Raw genomic sequence first — 18,683 nt, 5'->3', positions numbered from 1 at the left:
AATACATATTCCTTTTGAGGACACATGAAACATTCTGCAAGATATGTTAGGCCACAAAACAAGTCTTAATCAATTTAAGAGATCGAAATATCAAGCATCTTTTCTGATCACAATACTATGAAGTTAGCAAACAGTAACAAGAAAGAAACTGGAAAAAACACAAATACATGGATAGTAAACAACATGGTACTAAATAACCAATAAGTGAACTAAGAAATATAAGGCAATTAAAAAAAATTACATGGAGACAAATGAAAATAGAAACACAATAGCCCAAAATCTTTGGGATGTAGCAAAAGTAGTCCTAGGAGGGAGGTTTGTAGTCATACAGGCTTATCTGAAGAAACAAAGTCTCAAAGAATATAACCTTACACCTAAAGGAACTAGAAAAATATGAACAAACAAAGCCCCAATTTAGTAGTAGGAAGTAAATAATGAAGATTAAAGCAGAAATAAATAGGGGCGCCTGGGTGGCTCAGTCAGTTAAGCGGCAGACTTCGGCTCAGATAATGATCTCCGGTCCGTGAGTTCCAGACCTGCCTCGGGCTCTGTGCTGACAGCTCAGAGCCTGGAGCCTGTTTCTGATTCTGTGTCTCCCTCTCTCTGAGCCTCCCCCATTCATGCTCTGTCTCTCTCTGTCTCAAAAATAAATAAATGTTAAAAAAAATTTAAAAGCAGAAATAAATAGAAAAAAAATCAATGAAACCAAGAGCTGATTCTTTGAAAAGATAAACTTAATTGATAAAAAGCCAGACACATAAAAAAAAAACAACAAACAAAAAACAAGAGGACTCAAGTAAAATCTGAATGAAAGAGAAATAACAACTGACCCACAGAAATATAAAGAATTATGAGAATATTATAAAAAATTATATGCCAAAAAATTGGACAAACTAGAAGAATTGGATAAATTTCTAGAAACATGCAATCTTTAAAACTAATCAAGAAGCAAGTACAAAAATGTAAACAGATTGATTACTCATAATGAAATTGAGGTGGTTATCAAAAAACTCCCAATGAATAAAAATCTAGCATCTGATGGCTTAACAGGTGAATTCTACCAAAGATTTAAAGAAGAGTTAATACCTACTCTTCTCAAACTATTCCACAAAATAGAAGAGGAAAGAAAACTTCCAAATTCATTCTACAAGGCAAGCATTACCCGTATATTAAAACCAGACAGAGGCATTACAAAAATAAAAAACTCTAAGTCAATATCTCTGATGAACATAGATGCAAAAATACTCAAGAAAATGTTATAAAACCAAAATCAATAATATATTAAAAAGATCATTCACCACAATCAAGTTCGATTTATCACAGGATTGCAAAGATGGTTCAATAGGCACAAATCAATGAATGTGATATACCAGATTAACAAGAGGAAGTATAAAAACCCGATGATCATCTCAGTAGATTCAGAAAAAGCATTTGACAAGTATAATATTCATTAATCATACAACCTTTCACCAAAGTGAGTTTAGAGGAATTAATTATACCTCAACATAATAAAGGCCATATATGACAAAGTCACAGCTAACATAATACTTAATGGTGAAAAACAGATTTTCTTTTAAAATCTGGAACACGATAAAGATATCCACTCTCACCATTCTGATTCAACATAATACAGGAAGTCCTACCCACAGCAACCAGTAAAAGGCATACAATTGGTAAGGAAGAATTAAAGGTTTCATTATTTTCAGATGATACGACACTATATATAGAAAAGCCTAATGGCTCCACCAAAAAACTACTGGAACTAATAAATTCAGTAAAGTTATAGGATGCCAAATTAATATACATAAATCTGTTGAATTTTTATACTCTAATAACAAAGTAACAGAAAGAGAAACTAAGAAACACCCCCATTTATAATTGCATTAAAAAGGATAAAATACCTAGAAATAAACTTAACGAAGGAAATGAAATAACTATACTGTGATATTAATAGGATATTAATAATAGATAGTAGTAATAGTAGGATAATAATAGTAATAATAGTAGGATATTAATAATAGAAATTGAAGATGATACAAACAATGGAAAGATATACCACTCATGATTGTAAGAATTAATATTGTTACAGAGTCCATACTCCCTAAAGCAATCTACAGGTTCAGTGTAATCCCTATCAATATACCAATAGCATTTTTCATAGAAGTAGAACAAATAATCCTAAAATTCCTATGGAACCACAAAAGACCCTGACTAGCAAAAGCAGTCTTGAGAAAGAAGAACAAAGCTTTAGATAATCACAATCCTAGATTTCAAGCTATTCTACAAAGCTATAGTAATCAAAACTGTATAATAATGGCACAAAATAGACACAAAGACCAATGGAACAGAATAGAGAGCCCAGAAATATACCCACATTTCTATGGCCAATTAATCTATGACAAAGGCAAGAATATATGATGGGAAAAAGACAGTCTCATTAATGAACAGTGCTAGGAAAACTGGACAAGTATATGCAAAAGAATGAAACTGGATCACTTTCTTACACCATACACAAAAATAAACTCACATTGGATTAAAGACCTAAATGTGAGACCTGAAACCAAACATTCTAGGCAGTAATTTTTTTGACATTGGTTATAGCAACATTTTTCTAGAATTGTCTCCTCAGGCAAGGTAAAGAAAAGCAAAAACAAACTATTGGTACTGCATCAAAATAAAAAGCTTTTGCACAGTGAAGGACACCATCAAACAACAACAAAAAAGGCAATGTGTACAGCAGTGCTATCAATGACAACCAAATTATGGAAAGAGCCCAAATGTGCATTGACTGATTAATGTATAAAGAAGATGTAAGAACTCACCATGTTCCCCTTGTATGACCTTAGGTCTGAAGGAAAATAACAACCAGAACAGCAAGACCAAGTGGAAAAACTAACAATTCCTAATATTTATATAGTGTTTTGTAGTTAACAAAGTGTTTTCTGTTCTCTTACGGTCTTTCATAAATTTTGGACAAAATGGAGGGTAAGCATTTTATTCCTACTTTTGGAAAAGGAAATTGAGGTTCATAGAAGTTAAGTGACATCTTTAATTGCATAGAACTAATAAGTGGCAGAATCTGGAGGCAACCCATGTCTATCAGACCTGAAAGCCTGTGCTCATATATCTTAGTTCCTGGTTACTCAACATTGATCCATTTGCTTGCTGGCTTAGTCATGACAACCTGAGCATTTCCAAGTTGGAGTACAAGCAAATAAGCAGTCTTATGTCCTGTATTAGCTCACAGGAAAGCAATTTGAGACCCGTTGAATGGAGTAAATGGAATGTACCTACTACCACTTTGGGAAGCTTTAACTCACTCCCCATTTGGGGTTTGACATCTAATCTGGGAAGGCTGATTGGATGTAACACACCATATGTTGTTCCTCATGGATGGAAGTAGATAATTGGAGTATCTAGCAGTTAATGTAGAAAGGGTGAAGGGTGACATTTGTGGATTTGGAGAACTTAGTCCTTTAGGAATGGTCGAGAAAATATCATGGGTTTGAAATTGACAATGAAGTATATGTTTAAAGAAGCATTTTGGCCTGTTTGTATGTTGTAGCTATAGATCTTAGTTCATATGTTCAGCAAGAAATACCAAATTATTTTAGTTTATTTAAATCAATCCATCTCATTGGGATTTGGGGAAATTCAGTTTCCCGTCATCATTGACGGTCTATGTCTTTCACTCCCATTACATAATATGCCAAGAGGTGTATGTGATACTTAGGCAATGAGATGAGGGCTTCTGATTTTCACATGTCCGGGCACATGACATCCTTATCATCCAATCTCATGTAGCTCCTTGAAGGTGGAATGCTTCACTGCAAGCAGGGAATGGGGATCTTCATGGAGGCCTTTGCCTAGATACAGATCCCTAGTGCCCAAAGTTCTTCTTCCCTAGGTGCCCTCCCCCACCATCCTTTGCTGAGGACTGCCCAGGAGTACCTCTTCCTATCACCACTCATGGGATCCTTGATTTCTATAACTATTTTAATGTGTGGGATTGTTTCCTTCCTTTCTCTGTTTTCAGTGGAAGTCTCCTTTTCTACTAGCATAATCCTGGGTAATGTGAGGAAGAGAGATGTTAGAGACTACTTTTGCCTTTTTACTATCATATGAACCTCCTCTGAGGCATGAGATCTCAAAGGGCTTGGAGAAGAATTTGTATGGTTTGTGTGTGTGTGTGTTTCTGTTTGTATAGGAGGGGTTTGTGTCTAATGTGGAGTATCCTAAACAAAACACCAAAACAACTCAACATGTCAGTGAATTATCTTATGAAACAATTTGCTGTCTGTGACTCCCCCCCCCCCCCCCCCCTTCACAGATTGCTATTGCCTAGGAATCAGAAGACCTGGAACTTCTTATGTATGTAGCCTTGGGCAACTCACTTAACTTCTGAGTGTGTGATCTAATCACTAAAATGGAGTAAGGAAGCCTGTCCTGCCTAGTTGACAATATTGCTATTACATGCAAATGATAGAAGATAGGGAAATATTCTGTAAGCTGTTAATAGACTATAAAATATAAGAACTTTTGGTTTTGTGAATTTGTGGGAAGAGAGATATTTCTCACTATGGTTTTAAAGTAACAAAAAACCCCTTGGAATGATCATAAATAGTTTCCACTCACATTGTATTACGAAAGCATGTCATATGGCCATGTCTCTTTTCAGGAGGGCAAAAAGTGGAATTCTCCCATGTGTTTTTTTATGTGTTAGGGAAATATTGAGCATCTATTACATGTGAGGCACTATGTAAGAAACATTACTTACCTTATCTTTAATTCTAAGAATGTTATGAAATAGGCAGTATTTTAGGTGAGGACGCTGAGGGCCAAAATTTAGGTAATTTAGTAAAAAATAAAACCAGGATATGACCTTCATTTGACTCAAAGGCCTGGGTTCTTTCCATTGGATCGCATACTTCCTTTTTTTCTGCAGTTTTGTTAGCCACAGATGACTTGTAATGGAAGATTTAAGTTTAGGTTAGTAATTATCAGTTAGTCAAAAATAACTGATATTTATTGGGCATTAGGAACCCTAAGCTCACATCCGGGTCTTGTTTTTCTCATTCTTTGTTATGAAGGGATTTGGGGCCTGTACTTTGGGAGTTGATAGATGACTCTAAAGTAGTGTGAAAGTTTATTTTTCAACTTGACTGGGCCATGGAATGCCCAGACATTTGGTAAAACATTATTCTGGGTGTGTCTATGAAGGTTTTTCTGGATAAGATTAACATTTAAATTGGTAAACTGAATAAAGCAGGTTGCTCTCCCTAATGTGGGATGGCCTTATGTAATCAATTAAAAGCCTCAATAGAACAAAAAGGCTGAACCTTCCCTTAGTGAGGGGAAATTTCTTACCTGAGTGCCTTGAGCTGGGAGGGACATCAGTATTTTTCTGTGTTCAGCTGAACCGAAATATTGGCTCTTCCTAGGTTTTGAGATACGGCATTTGACTGGAACTACACCATTGTCTCTTGTGGACTCTGGTTTGCCAATTTCGGATCTTGGGACTTGTTACCGTCCATAGTAGTATGAGCCAAGTCTTCATAATAAATCTCTTTGTACACGCACACACACACGCATGCACACATGCACACCCCTTATGGTTCTCTTTCTGTGGAGAACCCTAATATAGGCACAAACACTTGAAATTGTGTGATTATGAAATCAGCAGTAACAACGAAGAGCTGATGTTTATGGAAGAGGTTCAGACTCCATTCTCTTTTCAGGCAACATTTTATCAAAGATCCTTAATGGAATCTTTACATTGACATTTACATGTTGTCTTATTATATGTGTATTAAGTGGTTGTTACCAGTAGGATGACAATTGACAACAGATTTAATAAAACAACATTTTTTCCTGAAAATACTGACTGCCAGTATGGACCAATGTCATTGCATTTCAGACAACATTTGGCTTACCTTCCTAAAACAAATCGCAAAAAATTAAGAACAGAAAGATTGATTCTTTTCCAAGTTTTATATTTTCTTCTGACAACTATTCTGCAACCTCAGGCATAGATTAATGAATGGAGTATGCACAAAGTGATATCAGCTCACATATATGACATTACTCAGATGTCTCCAACTCCGGAAAAAGCATGTGAATGATTTATGGAATTGATATTAATCTCTTTCCAGTAAATGCATTACTTCAAATACATGGGAAATTGATGTTACTACTCTAACGCCAAATTAATTTCTTTCTTGCTGGATCAGCATTGTAAATGGAATTAGATGTTAACCTTTTATACATCTAAACAGGGTAAAATATGGGAGGCAATTTTATAAGTAAAATTTGGATGCTCATTTCTGAAGGGAAGGGTATGTATTTTTCTTCTTTGTGTGCTTTCTTCCGGAAATTTGTGGATCCTGGGATATTGGAGCATATTTAAAGTATAACTTAATATCATTTAGGAATAGAATAATTATAATTGAATCTGAATATTTAACACAGGACTATAAATAACAGTATAGCAAATGAGAATTACATATTATTAAAGATACCCCAAATTCTAAAGATTAAGACTATTTTTCAAGGGAAATTTTATCCAAGAATTATTAGTCACTCATAAATATTTTTAATCCATATGTAGGCATAAAGGAGACTAGAAAATTATCAGGCTAACCTCTTCCTCATTTCATATATGCCTGGGCCAGTATGGTCTTGAGTTTGTTTTCTCTTTATTTTCCCTGTGTTTCCAGCTTGTTGCTTTCGTTGCCATACTGTTGATTTTGGCCTTCTAAACATTATCTAATGAGCACAATCTTATTTTTCAATTCTAAATTATCAGAAGGAAAATGTTATTGGCTCAATTGCGTCTGGTCAGTTTTGGTTAAAGAGGGTAGTCTTGGGTATGTAGGGCTGCCTTTTAAGGGCAATGGGTAGGACAGACTCTCTAGAAAGGGGCTGTAGGTAGAGGGGAAGTGATAGATGTATCTTAAATAGTTAGGTTTGCTGGGCTGCAGTGTTTGTTTTTTTTTCCAGCCTGACAGTTTTCTGATTATGTGGACCAAGTGCCATGCATACCTTTTCTCTTCCTGGCTCCTTGCCTTTCATCACAATATGCCTCAGTTCTTAGCCCGTCTTGAGCAGAGCATAATGTCTGTGAGTGGTATCAGAGTTGCTGCCAAATAGCAACTATTTGCTGTCTTACTATCTGATGTGCAAGAGACCAAACCTGGTTTGGTCTATAAACCAGACCCAGTTTACAAGTTGCAGTATTTCTTGCATTATTTCCATTGCTATAGTCTGCAGAACTGGGTTCTTTCTTGATAACTAGTTTTTTTTTGTGCTACAGTTATACCAAGCTTAGAATACTAGAATTATTATCTCTTTAAGTCTGGGGTATTGCCTTGAACCATTGTCTTCTTGATAGGAATCTAGGCTAGGTGGCTTAATTTTCACCATGTCTATATCCAGATTTTCTTTTCCCAATAACTAGCTGAGATCCAGATGTGAATAGACAGGTTTCCCTGGGCGACTAAGTGGCAATTATGCTTGGTCTACATTACTGCCTGCAAAGATAGACCTTTTGGAACCCTTTTCACCTGAAATCATGGCTGAATATTTTTAGGTTTTTGAGTACTGTACATCGGAGCCCCTGGCTTTTCTCTCTAGAATCACTGTCTTCTGACCTAGCTCTGGATCCTGAAAGCATACTTTAAATGTGACTGTGTGACTCTAGTTGCATCTATAAAGTGGTACAGGTGAGTGTTAGGGATGGTAGTAATAAAAATTTGGTGAAAGTTTGTCTTACCTACATCTCAATATTGTTGTACCATTTGTTTCCATAGAGAATTTTGGTCTAGGATTTCTGCTCTTTATTCCCTATTACAGGTGACTTTTGGTAACACAGCACCAAGATATCCTTTCAATGGTTTTATTTTTGTTGGTCCTGTATTGTATGTTGGTCCTGTATTTATTTTGTTGGTCCTGTACACTTGCCAGGCAGTGGAGGAAGGTATGGGATTGGAAGAGGAAAAATATATATATCTGACCTGGTCCTTGTTCTCAGAAAAACTTAAATCCCAGTGAAGGATGTAGTGCATATGTATCAGTAATACCAGGAAGTAAATCAAGCAAGGGACAGAAGGATTGGATACTTACTCATTAATTACCCAAATATTTATTGAGTGTCCACTATGCTTGGTTCTGTTCTAGGCAGTGGAGACTCAAAAGTAACTAAGATTGGATTCATACTGTCAAGGAGCTCATAGTTTGATGGGGAATTCAGGTAACTGCACCAAAAAGCCACAGGGGCTGATAGTATTCAAGTCACCATCATTTCTTATCTGACTGCTCTTTAAATACACTGTGCAGGCTCTCACCTCAGGGCCTTTGCACTCTGCTGCCTGGAATGCTGTGCCCCCAAGATACTTACATGGTACATCCTTTACTTCATTTGGGTCTCTGATACAATGTCATCATATCAGGGAAGTCTTTCCTGGCTCTATAACTAGTACAGTACTCTCCTTTCATCTCTCCCATTCCTCTTAGCTCATTTTATTTTTGTTCTTAGTACTTACATCACCAGATTTGTTATATAATTATTTTTAAATTTGATTATTATGTCTCTGCCTCTAGAAAAATTTAAGCTCTATGAGAACAGGATTGTGTCTATATTATTGAGTGCTTTATATATGTAGCATGCTGTCTTAGACAGAATGAGCGTTCAAAAAATACTAGTTCACCAAGTAAAGGAATTAATGAATTAATGAGTCAAGTACTAGTGAGTAGAATCTGTATAGGGTATGATAGAGTTACCAAGATGGGAGTGGTTATTTTTACCTGTAGGCAAGGGGTGGTGTCAGAATATGTGATTTGAGAATGGAAGGGGATAAGGGTAGACAGTTTTGTCATGTGGCATAGTTCGTGATTGAATATTCCAGACTTTATAGTAGGCGAATATGTCTTTTTTAAAAATCTTTGTTTATTTTTGAGAGAGAGAGAAGGAGAGAGTCTGAGAGGGGGAGAAACGGAGAGAGAGGGAGACAAAAAATCTGAAGCAGGCTCCAGGTTCTGAGCTGACAGCACAGAGCCCATGCGGGGCTTGAACTCACAAACTGCGAGGTCATGACCTGAGCTGAAGTCAGAAGCTTAACTGACTGAGCCACCCAGGCACCCCATTATGGGAGTATGTCTTAATCAGGAGTTGCTTTTAAATCCTATCCTAATGATGTGACATTCTATACTAATAAATTTTCAATTTAATTTTTTCTGTATATTCATATACTTTTTAATGGCTTCTGCCTACTAGTGAGTAGTCATGAGCTTTTCTGCTGGGTCGTGGGTTTCTTGGGGTAGACAGGGATCAGGGTTTATTCATGTATGATCTGACTCTGACATAGTGGCTGGGAATTATTTTGCCAGTAGTAGCTTTTTTTTTTTTTTTAATAAAAATTAATTATAGTTCTCTTGGAGCTGGAGCATTCTGTGATTCTCCCCTAGCCTGATACTTCACCAACTGTTGTTTAAGATTCTTGCAGGGGCGCCTGGGTGGCTCAGTAGGTTGAGTGTCCCAGTTATGCTTAGGTCATGATCTCACGGTTAGTGGGTTTGAGCCCCATGTTGGGCTCTGTGCTGACAACTCAGAGCCTGGAGCCTGCTTCAGATTCTGTGTCTCCCTCTCTCTCTGCCCCTACCCCGCTCATGCTCTGTTTCTCTCTGTTTCTGAAAAATAACTGTTAAAAAAAAGTTAAAAAAGATTCTTGCAGATAATGCACTTTTTTGTAGTTCTGGCTTCTTTCCCATATATTTCATCTAGGATATTCATATATCTACTTCTCTCATTGTACTATAATGATTTATTTACATGTTGGTCCTTCCATTAGATTTTCAGCTATTGTTGGACAATTAGACTTTATCTCTAATCTTAGACCCTTATCTCTTATCTTAGACTCTCTTTCCTGTAGTGTAGCTTGGTATAGTATCTGTCACATAGTTGCTCTCCAGTAAATGTGGAATGAGTGAATAGTAAGTTAATTAGTCTAAGGGTAGAAAATTAATATTTATCAAGGAAGTCCAGGAGAAAGAGAAAAGATGATTTGTGTAACAAGATTTAAGTGATACATTTTAAACACCTTAGTGACTATTTCATGCTCAGATACTTCAGTAGTTCCCTAATATCAACATCCCTGCAATAAGCATTTAGCCCAGTGCTCCTTTCCTTAATGTGAGTGTTCATAGGTTATGTGGAGACACCTGTGAATGAACTTGTAGTCTTTTCTTCCTAGCCTTGAACTTGCATGTCAGTGTTCCTTAGGTGGAAAAAATGGTGATGAATGCATCTGTTTCACTGCATGAAGATATATTTAGTGTATCATTATCAATGTCATAACTGTCTGTTCCCAAATGTACACATTCATGCATATAGCCTTGTGGTTCCTGCTCTTAACAGCCCCAGAGTATAGGTGCTAGTAACAATCATGCTTAGAGGCACTCCTATGTATATTTCTCCTTCCTGTTCTATCTTAGATGTAATACTATGCCCAAATAATCAGAATTTAGCAAATGTGAATTATGAGTGTTTTAGCAGTACCCCAGAAGGGGAATGATTGTAATTGAAGCAACACAATGGATATATTCCTTCAATGTCTATGTCTATAGGTTCCAATTTTTCTTTTTCTTTTTTTAATGTTTATTTATTTTTGAGAGAGAGAGAGGGGAGAGAGAGAGAGAGAGAGAGAGAGAGAGAGAGAGAGAGAGAGAGAATAAGCAAATTCATTTTCCTGAAGCATAATTTGAATCACATTACTGCCTACTTAAAAATTTTAACTTCCCAGTTCACTTAGAATGAAATAAAGTTTCTTCAAGATGGTATTTAAGACCCTTTAGTATGGACTCAGCCTTTATTTCTAGTCTTCCTTTGCTTCATTCCACTCTATTTACTCAGTGCTGTAGTCTCTGTATATTAAATGTACTTTTTTCTATAGTTTTTCTCATTATCCTCTTCTCTTGGAAAGGCCCCTGACTCTATATCCTTTCTTAATCCCCTCCTCTCATCACCAAATTTTCACCCTTTGATAAAACAGTGTATTTTTTAAAACCTATGTCAAATGTAATCTCATCTACAAGAGCTTTCCTGAAATTTATGATGTCTTTCTTTACTAAACCAATTGTTTGAGCTTCTCTGATACCATATCATATCTGCTTTGTAGTTTAGGTGCTGTTTTCCAGAATGTAATGAACTATTTAATGGCATAAATTATTTTTACTCCTCTTTTTTTTAAATTTTTATTTTATTTTTGAGAGAGAGCAAGAGGAGGAGGGGCAGGGAGAGGGGGACAGAGGATCCTAAGTGGGCTCTAGGCTGACAATAGTCAGCCCAATGTGATGCTAGAACTCATGAACTGCGAGATCATGACCTGAGCTGAAGTTGGACGCTCAATCGACTGAGCCACCCAGGTGCCCCTAACTCCTCTTTTTAATCTCCTGATGGACTTGAAATAGAATCTGGTACAGAATACTAAATTATAGAGTAGAAGGAGCTTTGGAGTCAGTCAGACTTGACTTCAGATTATATCTCTGCTACTTATTGGTTGCATATGTGGCTTTGTACGAGGTACTTAGGTGAGCCTCGATTTCCTCACCTGGAAGGAAGACTTACACCTTACAGAGGGGTAAATGATAAAGATCAAATGATATAAAATATATAAAGCATTTGAAACATAATAGATTTCTTATTGAATGGTTGTTGAGTTAGAAAAAAACTATTTATGGAATTGAAGTAGTCAATGGGAAACAAAAATAATTGATATGGGATGGGAAGGTATATTTGGAGAGCTAATGTATTTGATACATCTGAATTTGAGCAATTAGTGGGGTTTATATAGCAATTTTTCTACTATCTTAAATTTAGGCAGAGGGATTTCATTATAACTTTCCAATATCCGTCACTTGAGATGGACAAGGCTGATTGACAGAATGTTCATTGCATTCTGTCAAGTTGTAAATATTTCTTCTCATGTTTTTTTCTGTGTCATATTTAGAGAATTTGAAGCTGATGTTAATTTCACACTTATTATATGACATTATTTGAGATGAAATAAACTATCTGATTAGAGTAGATAGGTATTATGGAATGTTTATGGAAAGGGGGAAAGCTCTTTCTGTACTTTGGTTTATGTACCTGAGAGTTCAGAGTTCTGATACAATATTTCTGCCAAATCTTGATAGAGACTGCATTTTAACAGCACTGTTGTTATCTAAAACATCATTTTAAAATTTTTTAAAAATTTTTTATTTATTTTTGAGACAGAGAGACAGAGCATGAGCAGGGAAGGGGCAGAGAGAGAGGGAGACACAGAATCTGAAGCAGGCTCCAGGCTCTGAGCTGTCAGGACAGAGTCTGATGGGGGGCTCAAACAGACTGTGAGATCGTGACCTGAGCTGAAGTCAGACACCTAACCGACTGAGCCACCCAGGCGCCCCTAAAACATCATTTTTGATTTTCTAAGAATTTCATTGGATATTATTAAGAAAGTATTTTTAGCATGTTTCCTATGCAGCTGAAAACCTATTGCAATAAATATATAATGTTCAGTAGTAATATTCCATTGTGAACATATAACTGTTCATATTTACAATGATTGATTATCTCCCAAGGGCTTAATTGCCTACCAGGTTCAGATTTTTCCATGTTAATTTTGATTTAGTGTGTTTTTATTTCTGAAAGAAAACAGGGAACAAACCATATATTATCATGGCATGTTTTTTTTTTTCAGAAGCTATTGAGAACTTCAGAATCTATAACAATGAAATAATGTGAAGGTAAATTAGCATAATATACAAGGGGATTTCATAACCTAGCAATCTTCTATAGACTTGCTAACTTGAATCATCGCCATGTGCAAATTATCTGTATAATGATGTCACAAACAAATTAGTGCCTACCATGGTAGGAAAAAAACATTTTTTTCTGTTATCTTCAACATGTTTTTTTCTCCTAATATTTATAAGTATTTAGGAGTAGTAAGTTGTCCTATGCAAGATGTGTGGCATGCTTAAACTACTAATTCATTGCTTGAATTTTGAATCCCAAAGGGCAGAACAGAAATATGAAAGGAATGCCACGCATATATGTATACACTATTTTTTTTTAATTAAAAAAAATTTTTTTTAAACATTTATTTATTTTTGAGACAGAGAGAGACAGAGAATGAGCAGGGGAGGGTCAGAGAGAGAGGAAGACACAGAATCCAAAACAGGCTCCAGGCTCTGAGCTGTCAGCCCAGAGCCCAATGTGGGGCTTGAACTCACGGACCACGAGATCATGACCTGAGCCGAAGTCGGACGCCCAACCGACTGAGCCACCCAGGCGCCCCTAATTTTTTTTTTAAGAGAGAGAGCGAGTGCACACAAGTTGGGGAGGAGCAGAGAGAGAGGGAGACACAAGAATCTGAAGCTGGCTCCTGGCTCTGAGCTGTCAGCACAGAGCCCGATGGGGGACTCAAACTCACTAACTGTGAGATAGATCATGACCTGAGCTGACGTCTGAAAGATGGTGGCAGAGTATAATGCTAAGCCATATAAGTCAGTTGGAGATAGGCAAATATCATATTATCACTCATATGTGAAATTTAAGAAACAAAACAAATAAGCAAAGGGAGAAAAAAGAGAGAAAGAGAGAGACAAACCAAGAAACAGACTCTTAATTAGAGAACAAACTGATGGTTATTAAAGAGGAAGTGGTTGGGGGGATGGGTGAGATAAGTGAGAGGGATTAAGGAGTGCACTTGTCATGGTGAGTACCCGGTGATATATGGAATTATTGACTCACTAAATTGTACACCTAAAATTAATATTACACTGTATGTTAACTAACTGGAATTTACATAAAAACTTAAAAAAATAATTGCATTTTGCCCCACAACTCTATCAATTACTGCTTTCCTCTCTTCCCTTGTACAGAAAAAAAACTATTTAGAGTTGTCTGCCTCTACTTCTGGCCTATTAAATTAGGCTTTCAGTATCATACCCTTCCCTCCAAATTGTCCTTCGCAAGGTCATTAAGGACTTTAGTTGCTAAATCTCAGTTCATATTCTCATAGTTCTGTTAGTAGGATTTGACCCATTTGGACTACTCCCATTCTTTACTCTTAGACATATTTCTCTTTTTAGCTTCAACGATACATACCAACTCCCCAGTTATTTCACCCCCGCCCGTTAGTGGCCACTTCCGTACATTGATTAGTTACAACTCATTTCTTTACCTTCTTTGTTTTTTTAAGTTTATTTACTTTGAGAGACAGAGATAATGTGAGCAGGGGAGAGGTAGAGAGAGAGAGGGAGAGAGAATCCCAAGCAGGCTCTGCACTCACAGTGCAGGACTTGATCTCACAAAGTGCGAGATCATGACCTGAGTGGAAAATCAAGAGTCCAATCCATAACTGACTGAGCCACCCAGGCGCCCCCAGTTCTTTACCTTCTAAACACTAGAATGTTTCAGGGCAAGGTTCCTAAACCTTTTCTCTTCTCTACCTACAGTTACTCCCTTTGATTTCTCTTCAGATGGGTTTACATATTACTTACACACTGACTTATATCTCTAGTACAGACGTCTCCCGTGTACTTTAGATTCATATATTCACCAAGAGTGAGCCCAGATGAACCACTGGCCAATCCATGCAATTGGAGGAAATAATATATGCTGTTGTTTTAAACCATAGAGTTTTGTTGTAGTTTGGTATGCTGCTATGTATAACTAATTTAAGGGGTTGACTTCATCATCCTAAAAGCAAATGTAATGTGTGAAAACTGTGATTTTCAAAATTGTTTATTACAGAATGTATTGATAGATTCCAAGCTTCACAGGGAATAGAGATGCTTGTTGTTTCATGAAAATGCAAATTATTTATCCATTTTCCCCTAAAAGAATTCATTATCCATGATGCATAATAATAGGAAATAAAAATAACAATTATGTTGTCTCCATGCATGCAGACAAAAGAGTTACTCTAGTTAGTCCAACACTACAATTAATGAATAAGGTGGAATCCAAATTTATGAATCACTCAGTAAGTTCAGTCGTTGGTAATTTAACAAAACTATTAGTGTTTTTTAAAATAAATGCAATGTATTGAATACATTTTTTTGTCATTAATCTGGGCCATTATGATGTGAATTACTTGCATATAGGTAAAATTATACTTCATAATAAACATTGAATATACTTAACTAAATAATTTTAATTTACTTACTATTCTTTTTTAATCATGCATTGTATACTAAGAGAAAGACATATACTAACACATTGACTGTTTTCTCATCAGAGAGGAAAAACTGCTTTTAAAATTGTACTTCAATATAAAAGACTGTTATGATTTCAAATTTGGAGTATCTTTTATAAGAAACTGTAGATAAATTGCCAAATTTTAACTGTTAAGTAAAAAAAACCTCTGCTATGTAAGGCTTATCAACACATTTTAGAGATTAGCAACATGTCCTAGTTGAAGAGCAGTCCAAAGGTACAATTTTCTAGTGTGAATTTAAGCCGTCAACACTTTTAACTTTTTTTTAAGTGTATTTATTTATTTATTTTGAGAGAGAGACAGAGAGAGAGAGAGACAGACAGACAGAGCATGTGTGTGAGTAGGGGAAGGGCAGAGAGAGAGGGAGAGAGAATGCTAAATAGGCTCTGCGCTGTGAGCATGTAGCCTAACATAGGGTTTGATCTCATGAACTGCGTGATCATGACCTGAGCTGAAATCAAGAGTTGGACACTTAACCAATTGAGGCACCCAGGTGACACTCCTTAATTTCTTTAATTTTTTTAATTTAAATTTTAATTGGTTAACATACAGTGCAATATTGGTTTCAGAAGTAGAATTCAGTGATTCATCACTTGCATACAACACCCAGTGTTCATCACAGCAAGTGCCCTCCTTAATACCCATCATCCATCTAGCCCATCTCCCACCCACCTTCCTCCATCAATCCTCAGTTCGTTCTCTATTGTTAAGAGTGTCTTGTGGTTTGTTTCCCTTTCTTCTTTTCCCCCACTTTCCCATATGTTCATCTGTTTGTTTCTTAAATTCCACATCTGAGTGAAATTATATGGTATTTGTTTTTCTCTGATTGTGTTATTTCACTTAGCAACCTCCATGAGGTTGCAAATGGCATGATTTCATTTTTTTGATGGCTGAATAATATTCCATTGTATATGTATACCATATCTTCTTTATCCATTCATCTTTTGATGGCAATTTGGGCTCTCTCCATATTTTGGCTATTGTTGATAATGCTGTTATAAACATTGAGATGCATGTATGCCTTTGAATCTGTATTTTTGTATCCTTTGGGTAAAAATAGTGCAATTTCTGGATTGTGGGTTAGTTCTATTTTTATGTTTTTGAGAAACCTCCATGCTATTCTCCAAAGTGGCTGTAACAGTTTGCATTCCTACCAACAGTGCAAGAGGATTACCTTTCTCTGCCATCCTAGCTAACACCTGTTGTTTCTTGTGTTGTTAATTTTAGCCATACTGACAGTTGTGAGGTGGTATCTCATCATGGTTTGGATTTGTATTTCCTTGATGATGAGTGATGTTGAGCATTCCTTCATGTGTCTGTTAGCCATCTGGATGTCTTGTTTGGAAAAGTATTCATGTCTTCTGCCCATTTCTTAACTACGTTGTTTTTTGGATGTTGAGTTTGACAAGTTCTTTATAGGTTTTGGACATGAACACTTTATCAGATATGTCCTTGCAAATACCTTCTCCCATTCCAAAGGCTGCCTTTTAGTTTTGTTGATTGTTTACTTTGCTGTGCAGAAGCTTTTTATCTTGATAAAGTCCCGATAGGTTTCCTTTTGTTTCCTTTGCCTTCCGCGATGTGTCTAGTAAGAGTTTTCGGTGGCTGAGGTCAAACAGGTCACTGCCTATGTGCCCCTCTAGGATTTTGATGGTTTCCTGTCTCACATTTAGGTCTTTCATCCATTTTGAATTTATTTCCATGAATGATGGAAGAATGTGGCCCAGTTTCATTCTTTTGCATATTGTTGTCCGGTTTTCCACACACCATTTGTTGAAGAGACTTTTTCCCATTGGATATTCTTTCCTGCTTTATCGAAAATGAATTGACCATATAGTTGTAGGTTTATTTGTAGGTTTCCTCTTCTGTTCCATTGATCTATGTGTCTGTTTTTATGCTAGTACCATATTGTCCTGATGTCTACAGCTTTGTAATATAGCTTCAAATCTGGAATTGTGATGCCTCCAATTTTGTTTTTCTTTTTCAATATCTCACTTTCATAATCTGGGTCTTTTGTGGTTCTATACAAATTTTAGAATTTTTTGATCTAGTTCTGCAAAGAATACTGGTGGTATTTTGATAGGGATTGCATTAAATGTGTAGATTGCTTTGGGTAGTACAGACATTTCAACAGTGTTTGTTCTTCCAATCCATAAGCATGGATTGTTTTTCCATTTTTTTGTGTGTGTGTCCCCTTCAATTTTTAAAATAAGTTTTCTATACTTTTCAGAGTACAGATTTTTTAACCAAGAGTTATATTTATTCCTAGGTATCTTACTGTTTTTGTTGCAGTTGTAAAAGGGATTGATTCCTTGATGTATTTTTTCTGCTCCTTCATTATTAGCTTATAGAAATGCAACAGACTTCTTCATGTTGATTTTATATCCTGTGACTTTGCTGAATTCATGTGTTAGTTTTAGCAATTTTTTGGTGGAGTTTTTCAGGTTTTCTATGTAAAGTGTTATGTCATCTGTAAACAGTGAAAGTTTGACTTCTTCCTCACTGATTTGTATGCTTTTTATTTGTTTTGGTTGTCGGATTGCTGAGGCTAAGACTTCCAGTACTATGTTAAATACTAAGGGTGAGAGTGGGCTTCCTTGTCCTGTTCCTAACTGTAGAATGATGGCTCTTGGTTTTTTTCCTGTTGAGGATATTAGTTGTGGGTCTTTCATGTGTGGCCTTTATGGTGTTGAGGTATGTTCCATCTATTCCTACTTTGCTGAGGATATTTTTCAAGAATCATTGCTGTGTTTTATCAAATGCTTGTTCTGCATCTATTGACAGGATCATATGATTCCTACCCTTTCCTTTATTACTGTGGTGTATCACATGGATTGATTTGTGAATATTGAACCAGACCTGCAGCCCAGTAGTAAATCCCACCGGATCATAGTGAATAATTCTTTTAATGTACTGTTGAATTTAATTTGCTAATATCTTGTTGAGAATTTTTACATCCAGTTTCATCAGGGATATTGGCCTGTAATTCTCCTTGTTAGTGGGATCTTTGGTTTTGGAATCAAGGTAATGCTGGCTTTGTTGAATGAGTTTGGAAGCTTTCCTTCCGAATTTGGAACAATTGGAGAAAAGTAGATATTAACTTTTCTTTATTTCTTAAAGAATTTTTTTAAAGTTTTATTTGGAGAAGGAGAGTAAGCAGGGTAGGGACAGAGAGAGGGGGAGAGAGAGAATCCCAAGTAGGTTCCACAGTGTCTCTGCAGAGCCATATATGGGGCTCAAACTCACAAACCGTGAGATAATGACCTGAGCTGAAATGAAGAGCTGGACACTTAACCAACTGAGCCTTCCAGATGTCCTATGTTTTCTTTAAATGTCTGGTAAAATTCTCCTGGGAAGCCATCTGGCTCTTGACTCTTGTTTGTTTGGAGATTTTTGAGTACTGATTCAATTTCCTTGATG

General features: G+C 36.3%; 1 protein-coding gene across 6 annotated transcripts in view; it reads left to right on the top strand.

Annotated features, from left to right (window-relative positions):
- LOC106973620 (BEN domain-containing protein 5) overlaps nt 1-18,683 on the top strand; it is a 1,423,832-nt gene that overhangs the window by 157,442 nt on the left and 1,247,707 nt on the right. The gene's annotated exons all lie outside the window — the stretch shown is intronic.

Source organism: Acinonyx jubatus, chromosome C1, assembly GCF_027475565.1.
Source record: "Acinonyx jubatus isolate Ajub_Pintada_27869175 chromosome C1, VMU_Ajub_asm_v1.0, whole genome shotgun sequence".
Taxonomy (NCBI): domain Eukaryota; kingdom Metazoa; phylum Chordata; class Mammalia; order Carnivora; family Felidae; genus Acinonyx; species Acinonyx jubatus.
Note: the sequence above shows the minus strand (reverse complement) of the source record. Positions and strands in the feature narration are given on the sequence as shown.